The following is a 22,209-nucleotide window of genomic DNA, read 5'->3' as shown; positions in this document are numbered from 1 at the left end:
GTAAAGATTTTATTTATCAGTAGTAGCTGGATTCATATTTCATATTTGATAAAATTTAGTACTCTCATAGTCCACAGCAGTACAAATCATTAACTGAAGTAGTATACCAAATAACAGTGTAAGCCATCAAATTTTGTTTTGATCATTGTTTTGCAGATCAAATCTCCTTTTAGCCCTAAAAAAAATAAGTAACATATGTACTGCACTGAAACAAAACAGTTAAATTTTCTTTCATATAGAAAAGCCATCTTAGGGATACAGATCAAGTATATCCTTTGATAGGAAAAAAAAAAAAAAAAAACACTTTAGCAAATTAAAATAAATAAATAAATAAAGATTCCTTGCATTTTTTCCCCTTCTGATTAAAATACTCCATCAATACTTTCGTTTAATCTCTCTTTGAACATATTCTTTGTGAACACTAAAAGGAGTGTACACTAATGTATGGAAAAGCTCAGGTCTCAACCTGCTTTTCTACAGGAATCCATGTACTGTCATTCAAATATTTTGAGAAGAAAAAAATTCACATCCAATACATTTGTTTTTCAGGTTAAGTTGTAAAAGAGATTTACATTCTCATCTCTAAGCAGTGACTATTCAAGAAAGCTGGTAATAAAAAAATTGTAGTTTCTTATGAAACTTAGCATATAACATATAACAGCAGTTATATTCATGATATTATCATTCCACTGGTTAATTATATTTCTAAATAAATATTTGAAAAAGATCAGAATTAAAAATACCATTCTTGGACTCACTGCGTCTGATGCTGTTGTAATAGTTTAATTATAGAAAAAAAAAAAAAAAAAAAAAAAAAACACCTGCACTTACAATTTTAGTTAAGCATATATACAATTTCATTTATCATGTCAGAAAACATGTTTGCCAAAGCAAGGAATTAGTTATTTGGGCGAATGAAGAACAAGGGCATTAAGTTCTTACAAGTTTAATCACTGAGATAACATTCAGAAAAGTAGGTAAGTAAAAAAAAAAAAAAAAAAAGTATTAAAAAGAATGGTTGCATTCAGACATTTAATGCCTTCTTTGCTTCTGTCTGTGATGGATCCTGGGATTCCAGGTGCCCTGAGTTAGAGGCACTGTAACTGTAGTAATGATAAACTCCCAACCAACTGAAGCTGTGGAGGATTTGCTGCTCAAGTTGGATACATATAGATCTATGGAGTTCAATGGGATTCATCCCAGGGTATTCAGGGAGAACTGTTTGATGTCATTGTGATGCTTCTCTCAATTATTTTTCAACAGTCTTGGGAATCTGGAGATGTCCCAGCTGACTAGAAGCTGGTAATAGTCCCAGTTTTCAAGAAGGGAAAGAAAGAAGACCCTAGCAATTACAGGCCTGTCAGTCTCACTTCAGTGCCTGGTAAAATTATGGATAAGATTATTCAGGAAGTTACTGAAATATACTGAAGGACAGTGTGGTCATTGGCCACAGCCAACATGGGTTCACAAAGGGAAGGTCCTGTAGTGGGTTTACGTGGCAAGGTTTTGGTAGCAGGGGGCCATAGGGGTGGCTTCTGTGAGAAGAATCTAGAAGCTGCCCTATGTTAGGTAAGGGCGCCACTGCTGACCAGAGCCGAGCCAATAAGTGATGTTGTTTTGCACCTCTGTGAGAGTATATTTAGGACAGGAAAAAAAAAAAAAAAACACGCTGCGCCACACAGCAGCTGGGAGAGTGAGAGGAGTGAGAAACAACCCTTCAGGCACCAAGGTCAGTGAAGAAGGAGGGGGAGAGGTGCTCCAGGCGCCGGAGCAGAAGTCCCCTGCGGCTTGTGGTGAGGACCATGGTGAAGCAGGCTGACCCCCTGCAGCCCATGGAGTACCACGGTGGAGCAGGGTTCCATGCTGCAGCTCGTGGAGGAGACCACGGTGGAGCAGATGGACCTGCACTGGTGGAGGCTAAGACCTGTGGAAGACCCCTGCCAGAGCAGATTCTGGGCTGGACCTGTAGCCCTTGGAGAGGAGACCACGCAGGAGCAGGTGACCTGGCAGGAGCTGCTCTCCATGGGGGATCCAGGTTGGAGCAGTTTGCTCCTGAGGGATGGACCCCGTGGTACAGACCCATATCTGGAGCAGTTCTTGAAGAGCTGCTGCCTATGGGAAGCCCACGTCGGATCAGTTCGGCAAGGACTGCATCCCATGGAAGGGACACTACAGCACAGGGGACGAGAGTGATTGAGAAGGAGCAGCAGAGAAGAAGCACTATAGACTGACCATAACCCCCATTCCCCCATTCCCCTGTGCTGCTCTGGGGGAGGAGGTGGAAGAGGGTTGATGGGGGGGAAGGTGCTTTTGGTTTCTTTCCTTTGTTTCTCACTTCTCTAGTTCGTTAGTAATAGGCAATAAATCTTACTATCTCCCTATGCTGAGTCTGTTTTGCCCGTCACGATAATTACTGTGCGATCCTCATCCTTATCTCAACCCCTGAGCCCTTTTCATCGTATTTTATCCCCGTTCCTCTTTAAGTGAGAGAGGAAGTGAGAGAGCGGTTGTGATGGGGCTCGGCCGCCCACCTGAATAAAACCACCACAGGTCCCCTTAACAGAAATTAACAAACTTACTTTACTTTTATGACAAGGTTACCTGGTTGACAATAGGAAGACAGTTGATGTAATCTGTTTGGATTTCACCAAACCTTTCAACTCTATTTCTCACAGTATCCTTCTGGAAAAAAATGTCCAGCATACAGCTAGATAAATACATACTACAATTGGCTGATGGGTCGGGCTCAAACAGTTGTAGTAAAAAGGGTTAAGTCAGGCTGGCGGCCAGTTGCTAGTGGGATTCTGTAAGGCTCTATTTTAGGGATAGTTCGCTTTAATGTTTTCATAAATGACTTGGATGCAGGACCTGAATGTGTACTAAGTTTGAGGATGACAATAAACTGGGAGGAGCTGTTGATTCTCTTGAGTGTATAGCTGCCTTGCGGAGAGATCTTGACAAATTAGGGAGCTGGAAAATCATCAACAGTATGAAATTTAGCAAGAGAAAGTGCCAGATTCTGCACCTGGGATGGAACAGCCCTGGATATAGGTACAGACTTGGGGACAAACAGCTGGAGAGCAGCTCCACAGAAGGGGATCTGTGGGGTTTGCTCAATTTCACATTGAATAGGTGTCAACAGTGTGCTCTGGCAGCCAGGAGAGACAGCTATATCCTTGGTGCATCAAACACAGAATTGTTAGCTGGTTGAAAGAAGTGATTGTCCCACTCCTCTCTGCTGGTGTAGCCATATTTCAAGTGCTGTATGCAGTTTTGGAAACCACAATATGAGAAAGATATAAAACTATTAAAGAGTAACCAAAGAAAGGCTATAAAGATGAGGAAGAGTCTAGATGGAAAGATGTATGAGAAGCAGTTGAGGTCACTTGGTTTATTCAGCCTAGAGAAGAGGAGACTGAGGGTAAAGCTCATTGTGGCCTACAGCTTCCCCACACGGAGGAGCAGAGGGGCAGACACTGATCTTTTCTTTCTGGTGAACAATGATAGGACCCAAGGGAATGTCATGAAGATGCAACAGGGGAGGTTCAGACTGGATGTTAAGAAAAGGTTATTCACTAAGAGAGTGTTTGGGTACTGGAACAGGTTCCACTGGGATGTGGTCATGGCACCAAGCCTGCTGGGAGTTCAAGAAGCATGTGGACAATGCTCTCAGACATATGGTCTGATTTTTGGGTGGTCCTGTGTGGAATCAGGGAATAGGCTGCCCAGGGAAGTGGTTGAGTCACTGTCCCTGGAAGCCTTTAAAAGACATTTAGATTTAGAGCTTAGTGATATGATTTAGTGGAGGACTTGTTAGTGTTAGGTTAGAGGTTGGACTCGGTGATCTTGGAGGTCTCTTCCAGCCTAGATGATTCTGTGATTCTGTAATCTTTTTGTGTGCCTTCCAACTCAAGTTATTCTATGATTCCATGATTCTATGATTCATAAAATAGGAGATATCACTCTTGCCAACCAGATAGTATATTAAATCCATAGCTGTAGAAGTCCCTTATGTTCTTCTATCAGCTCCATGTCCTGATCTTCTTAAATCCACACTCTCCTTGTCTTCCATTTCTGAAAACTTTTTCCTTACCCAGCTTCTCAGCCCTCTCCATGATAAAGCTGTTTTTGCCTTTTCCTTCATTAGCTGGTGAAATTAAAAGGATAATAGCTTATTCTTACAACTTTCACAGAAAATTTTGCCTTGGTACAGGTGGCCAAGTGTCCTCATAGGATACAAAGGATATTAGGATGGAGGTTTCAGGTATGTAGCAATTTCTCTGACTTTTGGTTTCATTTCATAGCAAAAAAAAAATACACACATAGAGTGTTATATTGCCTTTAAAGTATGAAAGCCGTATGAGTTCAGTGGAATATCTATTTGAACATCTTAGTATCAGAGAAAGCCCAAATTATTGAAGAGGAAAGCTTGAGAAGGTTGATTTACAATCAGTAACAATTTTGGAAGGCAGTGAGGGAAACACTGAATTTCCACCTTCACTGATGATATATAACAAAGTCCATAATACAAACACAGCCAGGAAACCTTACCAGACTTGCAAGCTTGCTAAAGCAGAAATATAGCCTGGAAATAATTTCCTTGAAAGGCTTACAGAGTCTGACAAAATTGCCAGTAGAGTAAGTAAGAAAAGGGAGGCTTATAAGAGAATATTTGGTACAATGGACCTGTATTTGTACAAGTAAAAAGAGATAGCCTTGCTGAAGAGATCATTTGTTTTAAAGTAGAAACAGTTCTGAATGGTCAATTTCCCTGGCTTGTCCAGCTAACTGGCAATGAGAAAGCTGCTGCATATAAGTATCAAAAAAGAGAAAAGTGCTTCCAGTCACACACTTTTCTCTCTGGTTGATATAGTTTTCCAACTCTTATACAGCCATTACAGGGCAGGTAATTTCTGTCACATTTACTATCTCTTTCATGTTTTCTAATGGCTTTCCTGAAACAGGAATAGCAATGTTTCTTCTCTAGGACACTGGGGGACTTAAGTCATTAGTAGCTGAAAAGTACTATGACATCTGCTAATGGAAAATTCGCATGGATATACAAAGTGTTGTTATAATGGGAAACACATTGCTGTCATCACATTTAAGAGCCTTTTTGTATATGTACTTTAGACAATTTTGAAAACTGGTCCATTGTGTCTACTAGTGAACTGCTGTTTAAGATTCAACAAAACAGGCAGAACAAAATCTACCTAAGGTTAATAAGTCACAAAATGTAGTTATGAAACTGAAGTCAAAATTTGATAGAACTTTATCACAGCTTCTAAGTACTTTATTTAATTTCCTACTGTATTACAATTTTCTAATAGAACTTAAGTGTCATATACACAATCACTTATTTTTACAACCATACAAAATAACTGGTCCTGTGGCAGTAAATGTTTGCATTTTTATGGGTCAACATTTCAGGGAGGAGGACAGTCAATTTCACAGCCAAGTTTTGAGTGTTTTATTTTGACAGCAACAACAACTATATTCATTTCCTCAGTAAGGGAGAAAAACTAAAAACAAACAAACAAAAAAAAGAACTTGGTTGAAAAAAGAATCATAAGACATGTGCAATCATAAATATGTAAGGGAAAGGCCTAAAACGAAAGTTCTTTTGATTGTTTGTTTGTTTTAAAGAGTTTTCAAGAAATAAAGTTACCCAAAAAGTTACGACACACAATGATCACTGTGTAATTTGGACCCAAATGCAACATTTTCATTAACTTGAAACTGAAGATGTAATTAAAAGTTTAAATATTTTTCTTCTACTGGGAAACAGTGCTTTGTACTCAAAATGTGGTAGGAAATAGTTACTGAAATTTTCTTGTTATAAAAATACAACCATCTGAAAACCCTCTGCCCCAATAATAATGAACAATTTTCAAGTGAGTTTATTATTGGTTTGAATCAACACATTGAAATGATTTATGTTCACACAGTACTTAAGCTAATACATAGTTAATATCGGTGGACACTTAACTGTATCTTACATTTATCACTAGCACAGACTGTTTATAGCTGAAGATCGAAAAACCGTTTGGCTAAGCAAATGTTATTTCCTAGCCAGTTCAGACTAATCCAGTGTATCAATTCTTCTCAAAATATTAAGCAGTGCACTGTGTGTTGCTCATTCCGTTATATGCATGTTTCTTCTGAAGATTCAGATTGTTTCTGAAGAAGTTTGAAATTCACTGCTCTAACTATTACCGAGTGCACTGAAGTAAGCTGCAGAAGAATTATGAATGACCCTTATTGGTATTTCCATATGTTGCAAATAATTGTGTTTCTGGACAAAAGTATCTATGTTCATTTACTGAAGGATTACTCAGTGATTTAGTAACTATTTTACATTAAACAGGACTTACATTAAACTCTTGCATTTTTGTTTGACTTAGCAACAGAAGACTTATTAATTAAAAATGTGCATCACAAATGTATTTCAAATTTACTACTCATCACAAAAAAGAAAACAACAGCAACGAAAGAACAACAAGTGACAACAAAAAGAACTGGCAGAAAAACAGCCCACTGGCAAAGACTTACAAGGAAAACAAAGCAACAGAAAAAGAGGAAAATGTTAGAAAACTTCTCTCTGGCATTTTTCGTGGCAAAATCTTGGTATATTTTATTCCTGTTTTCCTCCAGGATATATATTTATGCAATATTTTATTCTCAAGTTTTATTTTCAGCTCTTTCATTGTTTCACTCTGACAATTCAGAAACTAATTAATCTTTAAGCCATTTTTTTCCTGTCAGGTGGTTATCTTAATCCTTTTGTTATGATATTTATCTAAAATCTATTAAGAGTGACCCAATCTTGATAAAGCATTTTAATGGAAATCGTAGAAAATATTCCTAATACAGTAATGGAACCTTATATTTCATATCTTTGAATATTTTAAGCTCTGTTTTTTCCTTGGGATGTTGGCAAACATCCTAGAAAGCATAAATGAATAATGGTATGAAGTTCTAAACTGAAGAAATAAAGTTATGAAGAGCTGAAATTATTGAACATGGGCACTACCGCACCTAGCAGCTTCATTTTCAGAGACACTGTAATCATGCTGTAGTTTCACAGGCTACAGGCTCACTTTAGTCTAAGCATTTCCTACAGAAATTAAGATCTTTGAGACCCCAGTTTGCCATTCTTACAAGTATGGACCGTCAGTCCCAAGTCGGAGCCTTCAAACCTTTTCCATTTCCTGTAGGACATAACTTCCTTCAGTTGAGCCCCTTTCGAACTCCAGGTTTTCAAATTTAGCAAACAGTTTTATAGTCAGGGTTGAGACAAGCTTAACACGATAAATATGGTTTCTGTCTTTGAATTAATACTTATTTAAAACTATAATCAAGGAGTAACTGCTTTTCCTTTTCTGGCTCCATCACTTTGCAGGTCTTGTTAAAGCTTTTATGCTTGTTTTTATGGGGGACTTTAACTTCCCGGACATATGCCAGAAATACAGTACAGCCCTGAGGAAGCAGTCTAGAAGGTTCCTGAAGTGTGTGGAAGACAGCTACCTGATAGTAGCTGGTTAGTGAGTCTACCAGAGGGGGTACCCCACTAGACTTGCTGTTCAAGAACAGAGAAGGACTGCTGGGAGATGCGGTGGTAGGGAGTTGTCTTTGGCAGAGTGACCATTCCATGGTAGATTTCTCTGTTCTTGGTGAAGTCAGGAGAGGGGTCAGTGAAACTGCCACCTTGGACTTCTGGAGGGCAGACTTTGAATTGTTCAGGACACCAGTAGGGAGGGTCCCATGGGAGTCAGTCCTGAAGGGCAGAGGGGTCCAGGAAAGCTGGACGCTCCTCAAGAGGGAAGTCTTAAACGCACAGGAGCAGGCTGTCCCTGTGTGCCACAAAATGAGTCGGCAGGGAAGAAGAATGACATGAGAACTTCTGCTGAGTGTCCAGGAGAAAAAGAGATAGTTTAGGTCTCATAGAAGAAGGGGCAGATAACTCAGGGAGAGTACAAGGAAGTTGATAGCATATGCAGAGAAAAAATCAAGAAGGCCAAAGCTTTGAAAAAATCAGGAAGGCCAAAGCCCAGTATGAGCTCAACCTGGCCACTATGGTTAAGGATAACAAAAAATGTTTTTATAAATATATTAATTGCAAGAGGAGGGCCAAGGAGAATCTTCATCCTTTACTGGATGAAGGGGGAAACATAACTACTCAGGATAAGGAAAAGACTGAGGTTCCTAATGCCTTCTTTGCATCTGTCTTTATTAGCCAGACCACTTATCCTCGGAGTACTCAGTCTCCTGACCTGGAAGTCTGGGGTGTGGGACGGGAAGCAGAAGAAACTCCCCACAGTTTGGGCGGAAACAGTTAGAGACCTGCTGCTCCACCTGGACTGTCACAAGTCCATGGGGCCAGATGGGATCCACCGAAGGGTGCTGAGGGAGTTGGCAAATGCGATTGCTGGGCCACTTTCCATCATCTATCAGCAGTCACGGTCATCTGTGGAGGTCCCAGATGACTGGAGATATTCATTCTAATGTGATGCCCATCTATAAGAAGGGTCATAAGGAGGACGTGGGGAGCTACAGGCCTGTCAGCCTTACTTCAGTGCCAGGAAAGGTGGTGGAACAGGTCATCTTGAATACAATCATGCAGCATACACAGGACAAACAGGGGATCAAGCCCAGTCAGCATGGGGTTATGAAAGGCAAGTTCTGCCTAACCAACCTCATCTCCTTCTCTGACTGGGTGACCCACTTGTTGGATGACAGAAAGGCTATTGATGTACTCTACTTAGACTTCAGCAAAGCCTTGACACGGTCTCCCACAGTATTCTCCTGGAGAAGCTACTAGATTCTTATATTTACGGATTGGAAAAGTACACTCTTTGTTGGGTTAAAAACAGTCTGGAAGTCTGGGACCAGAGAGTAGTGGTGAATGGAGTGAAATCCTGCTGGAGACCAGTCACGAGTGGTGTTCCCGAGGGGACGGTATTGGGGCCCTCATTAATATCTTTATTGATGATTTGGATGAGGGAATTGAGTGAACTCTCGGTAAGTCTGCAGATGACACCAAACTGGGGGGAGGGTCGATCTTCCGGAGGGTAAGAAGGCCCTGCAGAGGGACTCGGATAGGTTGAGTCCATGGGCAGAGGTCAATGGGATGAGGTTCAACATGGCTAAGTGCCTGGTCTTGAACTCTGGCTGCAACAACCCCATGCAGTGCTACAGGCTTGGGGCAGAGTGGCTGGAAAGCTGTGCAGAGGAAAAGGATCTGGGGGTGTTGGCTGAGGCTTACCTGAACATGAGCCAGCAGTGTGTCCAGGTGGCAAAGAAGGCCAACGGGATCCTGCCTTGTACCAGGAACAGTGTAGCCATCAACACGAAGGAGGTGATTGTCCCCTTGTATTCTGTTCTGGTGAGGCTGCACCTTGAGTACTGTGTTCAGTTTTGGGCAGCTCATTACAAGAAGGACATCAAAGCCCTGGAACATGTCCAGAGAAGGGCTACATAACTGGTGAAGGGCCTGGAACACAAGTCCTATGAGGAGTGGTTGAGAGAACTGGGGTTGTTTAGTCTGGTGAAGAGAAGGCTCAGGGGAGACCTTATTGCTCTCTACAACCACCTGAAAGGAAGTTGTGGGGAGTTGGGGGTCAGCCTATTCTTGCAAACAAGCGATAGGACTAGAGGGAATGGCCTTAAGCTGTACCAGAGGAGGTTTAGTTTGGAAATTAGGGGACATTTTCTTCTCAGAAAGAGCAGTCAGGTATTGGAACTGGTTGCCCAGGGAGGTGGTGGAGTCTCCGTCCCTGGGGGTGTTCAAGGAAAGGTTGGATGTTGTGCTTAGGGACATGGTTTAGTGGGTGATACTGGTAGTAGGCGGATGGTTGGACCAGATAATCTTAGAGGTCTTTTCCAATCTTAATGATTCTATGACTCTATGATTCTATAATGTAGTGGTTGCAAGACATCTTCTCATTCTTTCATTTTTTATTTTTTTTCTATCTAACACTGTAGAAAACAGTCTATCATAACAATACAACATTTATATCAAATGTGTTTGAGTGCTTCACATTTTCTTATGTTATGTACTGATTTAGCCTGTAAAATCCTTCTTTGATAAAACAATGTCAACAAAAGTGTACATAAAGTACATAGTGTAGCTAGCTAAAGTAGCATAGAGTAGCATGTGAACAGGATTTTTTTTTTAAGACAGATAAACAGCTCATACTCAGCACAACACCACCTACTGTCGTATTAAGCAATAGTCCACTCCAGGCAGATCAGAGGACTATATTATCCTGTATACGTGGCTTAACCTTGTTAATTTATTAATCAGCCACCTCTAAAACATGTATTCTGTATTTAAAGTATTATGCTTGAAAATTAAAGCTTTGTATACTAACAGAATCTGGAAAAATAGTTGTATACTTCTTGCCAGTTTCTCAGGTCCACAGAATCTCTCTATAAGAATCAGTATTGCAAATCAGAACAACGGAAAGATTAATTTACACTGCATGTGATTTTTGGGATAAAAAGACAAACAACACTTCAATAAACCTACCATGAAAAGACAAGGCCTTTTAACTAAATGAGGTGGAATGCACAGCTCATTTGCACAGGACAGTCAGCAGCTTCCAGTGAAGCTGCATATGAAGGTAAAGCATGGCTATGTAACACTAACTGTATCTCTATAAACTACGTTTGGAGTAAGTTTATTTCCCACCTATGGTGTTGTGAAAACTAATTGCATTTAAAACCCAGCCTTCAAAACAACACTAGAATCCATCTTAAAGTGTCAAGCACAATAGCTAGAAATAAGAATTTTAACTTCCAGATTCTCAGGTAAAATTATAAAATGAAAACCTCCTCTTTAAAAAGTCATTACATTTCTATAGACAGTATACATGCAGACAGTACAAGAACTTCAGTTAAAAAAAAAAATTGAGAGAAAAGTTCAAAGCTGAGTGAAGCCCCTGCTATCAAATTACTATACTGCATATAATTCCACCTTTTAAATAGTCTGTGCTTTTTTTTTTTTATATATAAATCATATTACCACTTATTTGAATTCATTCTGGTTTTAGATATGCTTGAAGACACTGACCAGCAGCAGGTGAGTGTCCATTTAAAACATATTAACAAAAACGATTTATTAGGACTGAAATTGAGAATAAAAAACAGTGTGTTCAGATTGTTTGGACAGACAGAAAAAGAATACATATTCCTCTGAGTACATCAGGCAAATCTCGTAACAGAACAGAAATCGTAGAGGAATGCTGTAGAGAAAAGATTGTGTTTTGAACTGCCCTGCTAATAATAGCCTTTTCAGTTCAGACATAATAGTCAAAAGCAGACATTGTAAATGAAAGGAAATTATTTGGAGAACAGCCATTAAGCTAAATAAATAAATAAATAAATAAATAAATAAATTTCCACTCCTTAAATATGATATTTTGCTGATCACCACACAAAAACTGCCAGATCTCTGTGGAAATACAAATAAGCTCAAAATTCACTTGTCTAGACATTCAGATCGAACAGATTGGTAAGTATGCTCTGAGTGAGTAGATACAGGGTTTCTGTGAGTAGATACAGGCTATATATCTCTCATTATCTTTCAGAGAACTGTGCTATTCTAAAGAATATAAATGTCATCTATCCATTAATTTCATCGTTTGGTTATTTTTTTTCAGAAAGCAATTGTCTGCAACCACACCTGTTTCTAATACACCTCGGTTGGAGTCTTGCTCTTTTAGAGAAGGGCAGGTATGATGGCTCATTTTGAAACTAGGTATATATATTGTCTTTTCCAGCCCTTCTACTAAGATAGTGGAATCTTAATCTACTTACAATATTGAATAGCCAAAAAGAGAAAATTTTTAAAGAAGATGCTCTCAGACTTCCTTTTCCATTCTTTGCACAGTGAAGCTAACAAAGCCTTGGAATGATTCAATATGAGTGGTGATATGATTTGTAAAAGTGAACGATATTTTAGAAATTTAAATTCTAAATCTTTTTTTTTTTTTTTTTTACGAAAAAGATATATATGTATATATTTGTTACTTTAATCACACTTGCACTGCTATGTTCTGAACACGACTGAGTAACAGCAGTTATTACAGCACACGAACCACATTCTGAAATTCTATTTCTTTGGTATCTAATTAAACATGTATCTATTTGACAGTACTTTTAAAATTAGTATTTTAAAATCCACTCCACAGAGTCTGTGGATTTTACAGACCTAATAAATATTGCTGTTAGATCAGAAATGTTGGTCTCAGGAAGCAACCAACCAAAACAAAAAACCTTCAAAGTAGCTGAAATCAGGCATAAACATAATGCACATTCATGGAAAACTGCCAGTAACGGACTTCATTGAAAAGAATCCTCTTTTGAAAAAAAAAAAAAATCCTCTTGGAAAACTAAAAATACTAATGATAGTTGAATCTAGACAAAGTTCAAAGTTTTTCCAAGAATTTCACTCCAAAGGGAACTTTTCCAATGAGAGAGTTTGTCCTGAAAGGAGGACTTAACCTGATATGTAGTACTATCATTTGTTTGCTTATGAGCAAATGACCCTAATGAGAACAGCTTTGAAACCATGTTTCTACCCAAGGAAGGCTTGGGTAGAAAGGCTTGGGTAAATCAATGGCTTGGATAGAAAGGCTTGGGTAGGCTTGGGTAAATCAATGATCCAGGAACTGGACTGGAAAGACCCCTAAAGTGAGCTGGAAAGAACATGCACACCTATGTTTTCTGTTAGTCCCATCAAACCAGATGTAGGACTGATTAGCCCATTTTAAGTGTGTGTGTGTGTGTGTGTGTGTATAAGTGCAAGAATATTGTCTTACAGTTAATTCTAACATTTTCAGTCTGCAACTTTACATTTCAGAATGTTGATTTATACTACTAGTCATGTATCACATTATTTCTTGAGACAAAAAAAAAAAGTTACCTTTTAACAGAACATTATGTGTTACTGAAAGTACAGCTGAAATGTATGCTATATATTTCTCATTATATGAGAATAATAACTTAGGAATGTTTGCTTATCATAGTGGCCTTATATATGATATACATTTAATATACTTGAACAGAAGAATGTCTTAGCAAAGGCAGATAAATATTTCCTGATTCAGAATTTAATGCTCAGACAATTTATCTACATATTAAATATGAAAGTACTCTTCTTTTTCCCATTTACAAAGTGACATTTATCACGAGTGTTGACACAGAAGAGTTTTCCATTTCTATAAACTTTATCAAAATTGCTGCAGTTTTTGGCTGTCTGGTCACAGCAAATGGTTATACAGTTAAGTAAGATACCATCAGTGCAATTTAACTTCTGAAGTCTCCTGGCTCCCATCTACTACTTCCCTGTAATCAACATATCTTAATGAGTCTCCCATCCTTCTTTGATTTTCTTATTTATATTTTTTTTCGTACAACTCTTAACTCTTCAGCAAGTCTCTTGCCTAACCCTGATCAGGTACATGACTTGTGGAGATAGATTCTTTTAACAATTAAGCATTTTAGTAGTCAGTTTTCTACATTGCTGAAATTGTTATTTCTGACTTGAAGTTGGAGGACAATGTTATAGCTTTCCACCTGAAGAACACAAATTAAAAGCACATATAATTAAGATATGAACCATTGATAACGGTTCATAAATAGTGCATATGCAAAAGCATATATAATTAAGATATGAATGAAATGATAATACAAGACAGACAGAGTTTTAATGTTTGCCTACTAAATGATCCTTTTACCTCTGTGCCTGCCTTTCTTACACATTAAAACAATTGTACCTCATTTGCACTAACCCAGTAACCCAGTTTTCCCACTGGGATTTAGATTTTTTATATTTAGATAGTATTTTTAGATAGTATTTTTTATTTTTATCTTTTTTTCTGAATTCATGGACAACAGAGTTGTCGTAATTCCTGCACTTTGTGCCTCAAACACATTTCCATCTTCTGGAATATTGCACATTTAGATTTCTGTTTTCAGAAATCTATTCCTATTTCTGTTTTCAGAAATCTAAAGGGAACATGTTAATAGAAGAAACTGTTCTCCTGATAGATTCAGTGGATCTATTTCATTGTAAATTAATCCAGAATTCATGAGGGATTAATTAAATTATAAAGCACAGGAGCAGCAGGCTCTTTGTTGCATTAGAGATGAAGTTTCATTTTCTAAATGTTGCCTTGTACACTGTTACACGCAATTGCAAAAATCCATCCCCAGAATGTTTATGAAAATACATTTCACTTGGACCAACTCAGTGTTTTACATCAGTTTCCTGACATAATAGTGTCTCAGCTATTCAGTTAGAGTGGGGTATATATTATTTTATGACAGCACTAAAAGGTTTTTCTATATCTTCTTCAGTTATAACTTTATCTATCGGGGCCCAAAAATATAGGAATTGTCTGCAATATGATCTGTGCAGGTGTGCTTATGTTATGTCAAAGTCAGCATTTTGTGTGGGTGTGAACTGGGTCAGTTTCAGAAAAGGGATATTACCCACAGAAAGTTTTTTTTTTTCTTTTTTTGTTTGTTTGTTTGTTTGTAACTGTGACTTAACTTGTCCTGTGGTATTCTTAAAGGATTTGGAAATGGAGGGGTGTAAAGAGAGGGGGGGAAATGGAGGAAGGGAGAGAAACCGCTCAGGCATGCTGGTGACAGAAACAAATAGAAAGCAAAATTGAAACTATTAAGATTCACAAAATCATAGAATCACAGAACAGCTTGTGTTGGAAGGGACATCAAAGATCACGTAGTTCCAACCCCCCTGCCATGGGTAGGGACTCCCACTAGACCACATTGCTCAAAGGCCCGTCAAACCTGATCTTGAACACCTCCAGAGATGGGGCATCCACAATGTCTCTGGGCAACATGTTCCAGTGCCTCACTACCCTCTGAGTGAAGAATTTCTTCCTAACTTCTAATCTAAATCTCCCCTCTTTCAGTTTAAAACCATTCCCCTCATCCTATCATTACCTACCCGGGTAATGAGTCCTCCATTTCTTTTACAAGACCCCTTTAAGTACTGAAACACTGCAATAAGGTCTCCCCACAGCCTTCTCCTCTCCAGGCTGAACATGCCCAGCTCTCTCAGCCTTTCCTCACACGAAAGGTGCTCCAGCCCCTTGATCGTCTTTGTAGTCCCCCTCTGGACCCAGTCTAACAGATCCACATCCTTCTTGTACTGGGGGTTCCAGACCTGGACACAGTACTCCAAGCAGGGCCTCACGATTGCAGAGTAGAGGGAGAAAATCACCTCCCTTGACCTGCTGGTCACTCCTCTTTCGATGCAGCCCAGGATACAGTTGGCCTTCTAGGCTGCAGTTGCACACTGCTGGCTCATGTCAAGCTTTCGATCCATCAGAACCTCCAAGTCTTTCTCCACAGTAATGCTCTCAATGAATTCTTCACCCAGTCTGTACTCATGACCAGGATTTCCCCAGCCCAGGTGCAGTACCTTGCACTTAGACTTGTAGAACCTCATGAGGTTCGCATGGGCCCACTTCTCAAGCTTGTCCCTTTGGATGGTATTCCTTCCTTCTATTGTATCAACTGCACCACTCAGCTTGGTGACGTCTCAGACATTGTACAAGTAATGGAAGGATAAAATCATAAGTGAAATTCAGCCAGTATGCACAGACATGAAATGTGTATTGAGAAAAGACAATGCAAGTATACACACAGGCATGCATTATATATATATGTGTGTGTAACATATATATATGTTATTATATATATAATAACACTGATGATTTGAGGAATAGTTTCTGAAAGTGTGTGCAGGGTTTTGTGATGGCGTAACAAATGGAAAACAATTTTGTAGCATTCTGAATATTGTGTATAGTTATGGTACTCCCCACTACTGAACAAAATACAGCAGAATAGAAAAGGTCACAATTGTAATCAGAGGTACAAAACAAATTCTGAGTAAGCAGAGATTTGTTGTCACAGCAATCATACAAAATTCCCTTAGAGATTTCTGCTACTGTTCAGAAAAAAAAAAAAATCTACTGGAAAATAAAAAAGTGTGAGTAGTAAAGGGAAAGTAAAAAGAGAATAATTATTGAATATGCTTTGTTACCAAGAATTGAAGGTACTCAATACAATTATGAAACATTATATCAGGACAGCAACAAAGAGAAGGAAGTATCTATTCTGTACTATGTGTAATGCAATTGTGGATCTCTTTGCCTTAAGATACTGAAAAAGTGTTAAAGTATTCAGGTAAAGACTAGGTAGGTGTAGGCACCACAACAGCTATTAAATATGATTCTGTGGAACTGATGAAGTCCTCAAATTCCTGGAACAGTACCATTCTGTACTCACATCATTTCTTGTGCCTTTTTACATTAACATCTTATATCTGAACCAGTGAAAGATAGGTTCTTAGCCAAAATGTACCTGAGACCTACTGAGGAACGTCCATTTTCATGTTCACTATTATTTGACCCTACATGGAACAAACAAGTAAATGCAGTTGACTTGAAATAGGAAGATGGAAGAATCTGATGTAAGCCTTAGACAAACCTGTGTGCTCCTATTACCTAGACAATGTGAAAGGTGAGGTATTAATCTAATCAAAATGAGGATTCTTGGACTTTTACATTACATAATGTTTGCCAAGAAAAAAAAAAAAAAATCTTACTGTTTTGTGTTTCAAAAATCCTAACAGAGACAACTTGTGCTGTGCTCCAGTCATCTAGAAATGGAACAGAATAACTGCTGTTTTGTTGTGTTTTTTTTTGTATTTTTATACTATTCAAAAGTTTCCCCAAGGTAACTTACAAGGGTCTAATTTTATTTTTAGAAATATTTAAACAAACCAATTAAGTAGCAGTAAGAAGGTAACATTGTCATTTTTTACTTAAATTATCTTCCATTTCTTCCTTGTAGTAAAAAAAAAAAATAATAACAATTAAAAAAAAAAATGCTGTCCAAGATGCAGTACACTGAGGACAAAAAAAATACATAATGTCCCTATGCTGTGTAATTTTTTTGCTTGCAGCTATTGTTCTATTTCCCGCTGACATTGCATTTTAAATGCTCTAATGATACAATTGTTCTTGAAAACTGCGGAGAAACAGACACCACAAACATTTAATTGGTACCTCTGATGAAGCCGGATACACATCTTGAGCTTTATTAGTTGTTAAAAAATGAGTTAGAGGGATTTGCTGCTATTAGGTTGTATCAAATGTTCAGTAGCTGACAGGATCTCATTCGTGATTGCTTAATTAATGTTTGTAATGTACCTGTCACTTATCAAGTATCCTGCATACTTATTGTACTACAGTTACTGCATCTCTCGATTTTGTATGCCCTGACAACCACCCAGTTTAGGGATTCTGCACAGTTTTCTGTCAAGTTTACTCGCAGGTTCACTACCTTTCAAAATTTATCACAGCAAAATATACTTCTGTTTTCAAAGTCCTTTTCTTCTCTCAGCTGGTTTTGTATTTTCTTAGCTGTTTGGTTCCTCATGAAAATGGATCTGTAATCACCTACTGCAACTGTGCAACATGCTTGTTGCCACCTTTCCAAGGTTTTTTTAATAAATTCAATGAAAATAATTCCATTTGCAATATTGCATGATGCTATCATCCCAGTCATCTACTGTATAGCATAGATTTATACATAACTAAAGAAGTGTACTCCTTTCCATTCCCTTAGAAGCTTTACTGAAAATAAATGCATGTAGTTACTTAATCCTGAACACTTCCTTCCAACTTAGTCCGTAAAATCAAAGATACTCTCCCCTTTCTTTCCACTCTGTGTCCACTGTTATATTACGCATCATTTCTACAACTTTTAATCAATTCTTCCTCTCATCTTTCTGTACTCCCACCACTTCCAACCCATTTCTCCCACACCTCATAAGCTTCCCACTCATAAAACATTGGCAGAATTTCCCCTTTTTATAAGATTACCCATTTTGCATCTTCTCACTTACTGCTACTGTTCCCCTTCAAAATCATGTTCTTTTTTTTTTTGTGTGTGTGTGTGTTGTTTTTTTTTTTTTTTCTTTTCTTTTAAGACAAGAACTGGAAGTTTCCATACCTTGGTTACTTACTAGTATAAAAAAAATAAATTTCCATTAGGAGATAACAGAGAGATGAAGCTGTGCAAATGTCATACTTCTACCTTGAAAGAGCCTTTCTTCATATAAAGCATAAAAGAATATATAACATGCAGATGAATTTAGTAATATTTCAGAAAGACAGAAGCTTTAAATTCTAACATATTTTAAGAAATTACTTAAAAATCCTATTACATCTTTTCAGTAAAAATACACACTTTTCACTCACAGGTGCTTTAGTTAACTGTACATTTGCTCAAGAAAACATGATAACATAGCCTTAAGTATGTGAAGACATAAGAAAGAAAGTATGAAATCACAGATTTAGTTTTTACAGTACATTAAAAAATATGACAGAATATGCTATTGTGTAACTTAATGTCAAAATATTCACTTAATATTAAACAGTCCTATTTAGAGCCTTTAAAATTTATCAAATGAGGTGAAAATTATTTATGTCTTAGCATATTTTGACTTCTGTAGAGTGAACAGGAATGCACCCTAAGGAAAAAAGACATTAGATACAATGTCTGCTTCATTGTGGTCAGCTGACCTATCAGGAAAAAAGCAGTCTGCCACATCTTTATGTTATTACATTTTTTATGGACTTAATAAAAAAAACAAGTATTCTGGCCCAGGGAGATATTGAATGGCCTATCTCACTTCTAGAAATGTACCTCATAGTTCCTCAGGATGAAGAAGATTCAGATAGAATCCCCACCCCACCCCACCCCACCCCCCTCCCCCCAAAAAAAAAAAAAAAAAAAAAAAGAAAAAAGGCATTAAATAGAACCTGAATTCTTGGGAATAATGGAAATGTTTCATGACAACTTTTTGAAAGTAAGTGATAGAAAAGGCTGTACATATGAACTGTATGCCTGGGGGAAAGGGAGGGGGGTGGGGGGGAGGGGGGGAAGAATTGCGGTGATACTATAAAACTGCCTAAAGAGGTCAGAGTGGGGTTGTTTTATCACTCAAAAATAACTGTTTTACGTAGTTTGAAAATTTATACTTTCGAATACCTTCTAATCTTTGTATCACCGGCAAAGAATGACAGAAGAATCTTTTCCTCTGAGGCTTTACAGAAATCTCACAATTTGGCAAGTATAAGTGCAAGAATTGTGGATGTAAGAAAACACAAATCTAAATTTGACATATTAAACAGAAATCATGGAATTTGGATATTCACCTTTTCTGCCAAGGTGTGCATTTTTAAGGAATTCTTGTTTGTGAGTTTTGAGTTGAAAACATTATTTTCAAAAGCAAAGGTCTCCTTTCTACACCATGTAAGTCAAAATTACCTAGCAGAATCAGGAAAAAGAGAAGACAGATTCCCTATATTAGTATCAAGAAATTAAGAAAAAAAATATATCCAAAGACATATCAGAATTCATGTTTTTTTTCTCATCTGTAATTATTCGTGTTACTTCAGTGGAGTTTATTTTGTTTCTGATCTGATTAATAGATTTATTTTGGAAAGGGAATTTACAATGTTAGAAAGAGTACCTGATTTTAACAACAGATTTTGATATTTCACTAAAGTAATCTACAACGTTGTTGTGGTTTAACCCGGCTGGCAGCTAAACACCACACAGCCGTTCGCTCACCCTCCCCCCTCCCTCTCTGGGATGGGGGAGAGAAACAGGAAAGTGAAGCCTGTGAGTTGAGATGAAGACAGTTTATTAAGACAGAAAAATAATAACAATAATAATAATAGTGATAATGATAATAGTATTAATAATAATAATGTGTAAGAAACAAGTGATGCACAATGCAATTGCTCACCACCCGCTGACCGATGCCCAGCCTACCCCCGAGCAGCCGGCCCCCCCACCCCAGCCAGCCACCCCTATATATTGTTTAGCATGACGTCAGATGGTATGGAATACCCCTTTGGCCAGTTTGGGTCAGCTGTCCTGGGTCTGTCCCCTCCCAGCTCCTGCTGCACCCCTAGCCTGTTCTCTGGCAGGGCAGAGCGAGAAGCTGAAAAGTCCTTGGCCTGGTGTAAACACTGCTCTACAACAATTAAAACATCAGCATGTTATCAGCACTCTTCTCATCCTAATCCAAAACATAGCACCCTACCAGCTACTAGGAGGAAAATTAACTCTGTCCTAACTGGAACCAGGACAAACGTCAAAGAGAAGGCCTTCATTTAATTAAAAAGTATGTGCCTCATAAATGTAGAGCTGTTTATATACACATACATTTATACATATATGTATATATGTACCTTTATATATATACAGTACATAAATACAAAAGACTCGCAAGAGATAAAACTATATATTTACTGAAAGAAGAAAAAAAATATCTCATGAAGACTTCAAGTGTTAGCAGTGTGAAAACTTTCAACATAGAAATAAAAAATAGGGTGTTTTAACTGGCTAGAAATTTTGATGCTGATTTTGGTAACAGCACTAACATCAGATAATATTAAATCTGACTACCTAACCTGCAATCTACAGAAGAGAGAGAGTGCTTTACAGAAGACAGAGAGTGCTTTAATTCTCATTTTCAGTACTGGGAAAATGGTCTAGTTCATCAGAGCAACATCATTCTCCTTACTGCAATTATCTTTTGTATTTAAATCTCATGCAATCCACTAGAACAATACAATATTGTAATACAGATGCAAATGAAGATATCTTCTTACATGACACTGAATATATGTTTTCATTCTTCTGTGAGGAACTATATTTCATTTGTCTGCTAATAAGTTTATACAACATCTTTCAAAGAAAGTTCAAGTATTACATCACCTGTAGAGACACAACAGCTGAAAATATGTATGTAAAACAGACACATATTTTGCAATGAAAATTAAATACTGAAATATACAACATCTAACACTATAAAAATACTGCAGTATTTGACTTCTGCCTTAATTATATTTAAACATGAAATTTCAAATATATATTATTGATCTGGGCAAGAGTATTTGGAAAGCTGCCTGGTGGAAAGGGCCCAGGGAGTATTGGTTGGTAGCTGCCTGAATATGAGCCAGCAGGGTGCTCAGATGTCCAAGAAGGCCAACGGCATCCTGGCTTGTGTCAGTAATATTACGGCCAGCAGGATTAGGGAAGTGATTGTCGGTACTCAGCTCTGGTGAGGCTGCACCTCGATTACTGTGTTCAGTTTTGGGCCCCTCACTACAAGAAGGACATTGAGGTGCTGGAGCATACCCAAAGAAGGGGAAGAAAGCTGGTGAAGGGTCTAGGGAACAAGTCTTGTGAGAAGTGGCTGAATTTTTTATGGTTACAATAAAAATGATATAAAGAATAAAAGAATATATAACTCAAGGAATCAAACACTGAGCAATTTGAACAATTTTCATTTTAATATATTTTCCCAGAGGAGGAAAAAATCTGTTTTCTTAAATGTTTCCAATTGTATTTCCTATATTCATGGCATATCTAGTCATAAGGATAGGAAATTCTCTAAATCCTAAGAAGCATTTTAAAAAGTATGAAGTCTATTTAAGCTGCAATATGAGGAATAGGAGAGGATTTATAGCCTTCCAGAAATTATAACAACATACCTAGAGAAGGCTGAGGTACTCAACAAGTTGTTTGCCTCAGTTTTCACTGACAGTCAAGCTTCCCATGTCTATCTGGTCCCTGAAATTCCAGGCAGGGGTGGAGGGAGCAAAATTCCTCCCACTGAAAGCGAAGAGCAGGTTTGTAGGCCACATGATGAAACTGAACGCAAGGTACAACAAGTATATGGGGCCTAGTGACGTGCAACCCAGGGTCCAGAGGGAACCGGCTGATGTGACTGCCAAGACACTCTCTATCATATCTGAAAAGTCACAGGAGTCAGGCAAAGTCTCTGGTGACTGGAAAAAGGGAATCATCACTCTCGTTTTTGGAAAGTGTGGAAAGGAAGACCAGGGGAACTACAGACCAATGAGACTCACCTCTGGGAAGATCACGGAACTGGTCTTCCTGGATGTCATGTTAAGACACATACGAGACAGGGAGGTGATCCAAGTCACAGCAGAGCTTCACCAAGGGCAAATTATGCCTGACCAATCTGGTGGCTTTCTGTGATGGAATAACTTCATCAGTGAACAAGGGAAGACCGACCAATGTCATCTACCTGGATTTCTGTAAGGTCTTTGACATGGTCCC

At 38.1% G+C, this 22,209-nt stretch overlaps 1 protein-coding gene across 33 annotated transcripts in view; it reads left to right on the top strand.

Annotated features, from left to right (window-relative positions):
• The window catches only part of PTPRD (protein tyrosine phosphatase receptor type D), a 1,327,869-nt gene that overhangs the window by 151,268 nt on the left and 1,154,392 nt on the right, over positions 1 to 22,209 (top strand). Inside the window, exon 1 of one of the 33 annotated variants that reach the window (XM_066988359.1) lies at positions 4,246 to 4,264. The exons of the other annotated variants lie outside the window; for them this stretch is intronic. The gene's annotated coding sequence lies outside the window, so the exon portion shown is untranslated. Of the gene's footprint in view, positions 1 to 4,245; positions 4,265 to 22,209 lie in introns of those variants that run through there. 33 annotated transcript variants of the gene reach the window in all.

Source organism: Anser cygnoides, chromosome Z (assembly GCF_040182565.1).
Source record: "Anser cygnoides isolate HZ-2024a breed goose chromosome Z, Taihu_goose_T2T_genome, whole genome shotgun sequence".
NCBI lineage: Eukaryota > Metazoa > Chordata > Aves > Anseriformes > Anatidae > Anser > Anser cygnoides.
This window is presented reverse-complemented; position numbering and strand designations above follow the sequence as displayed.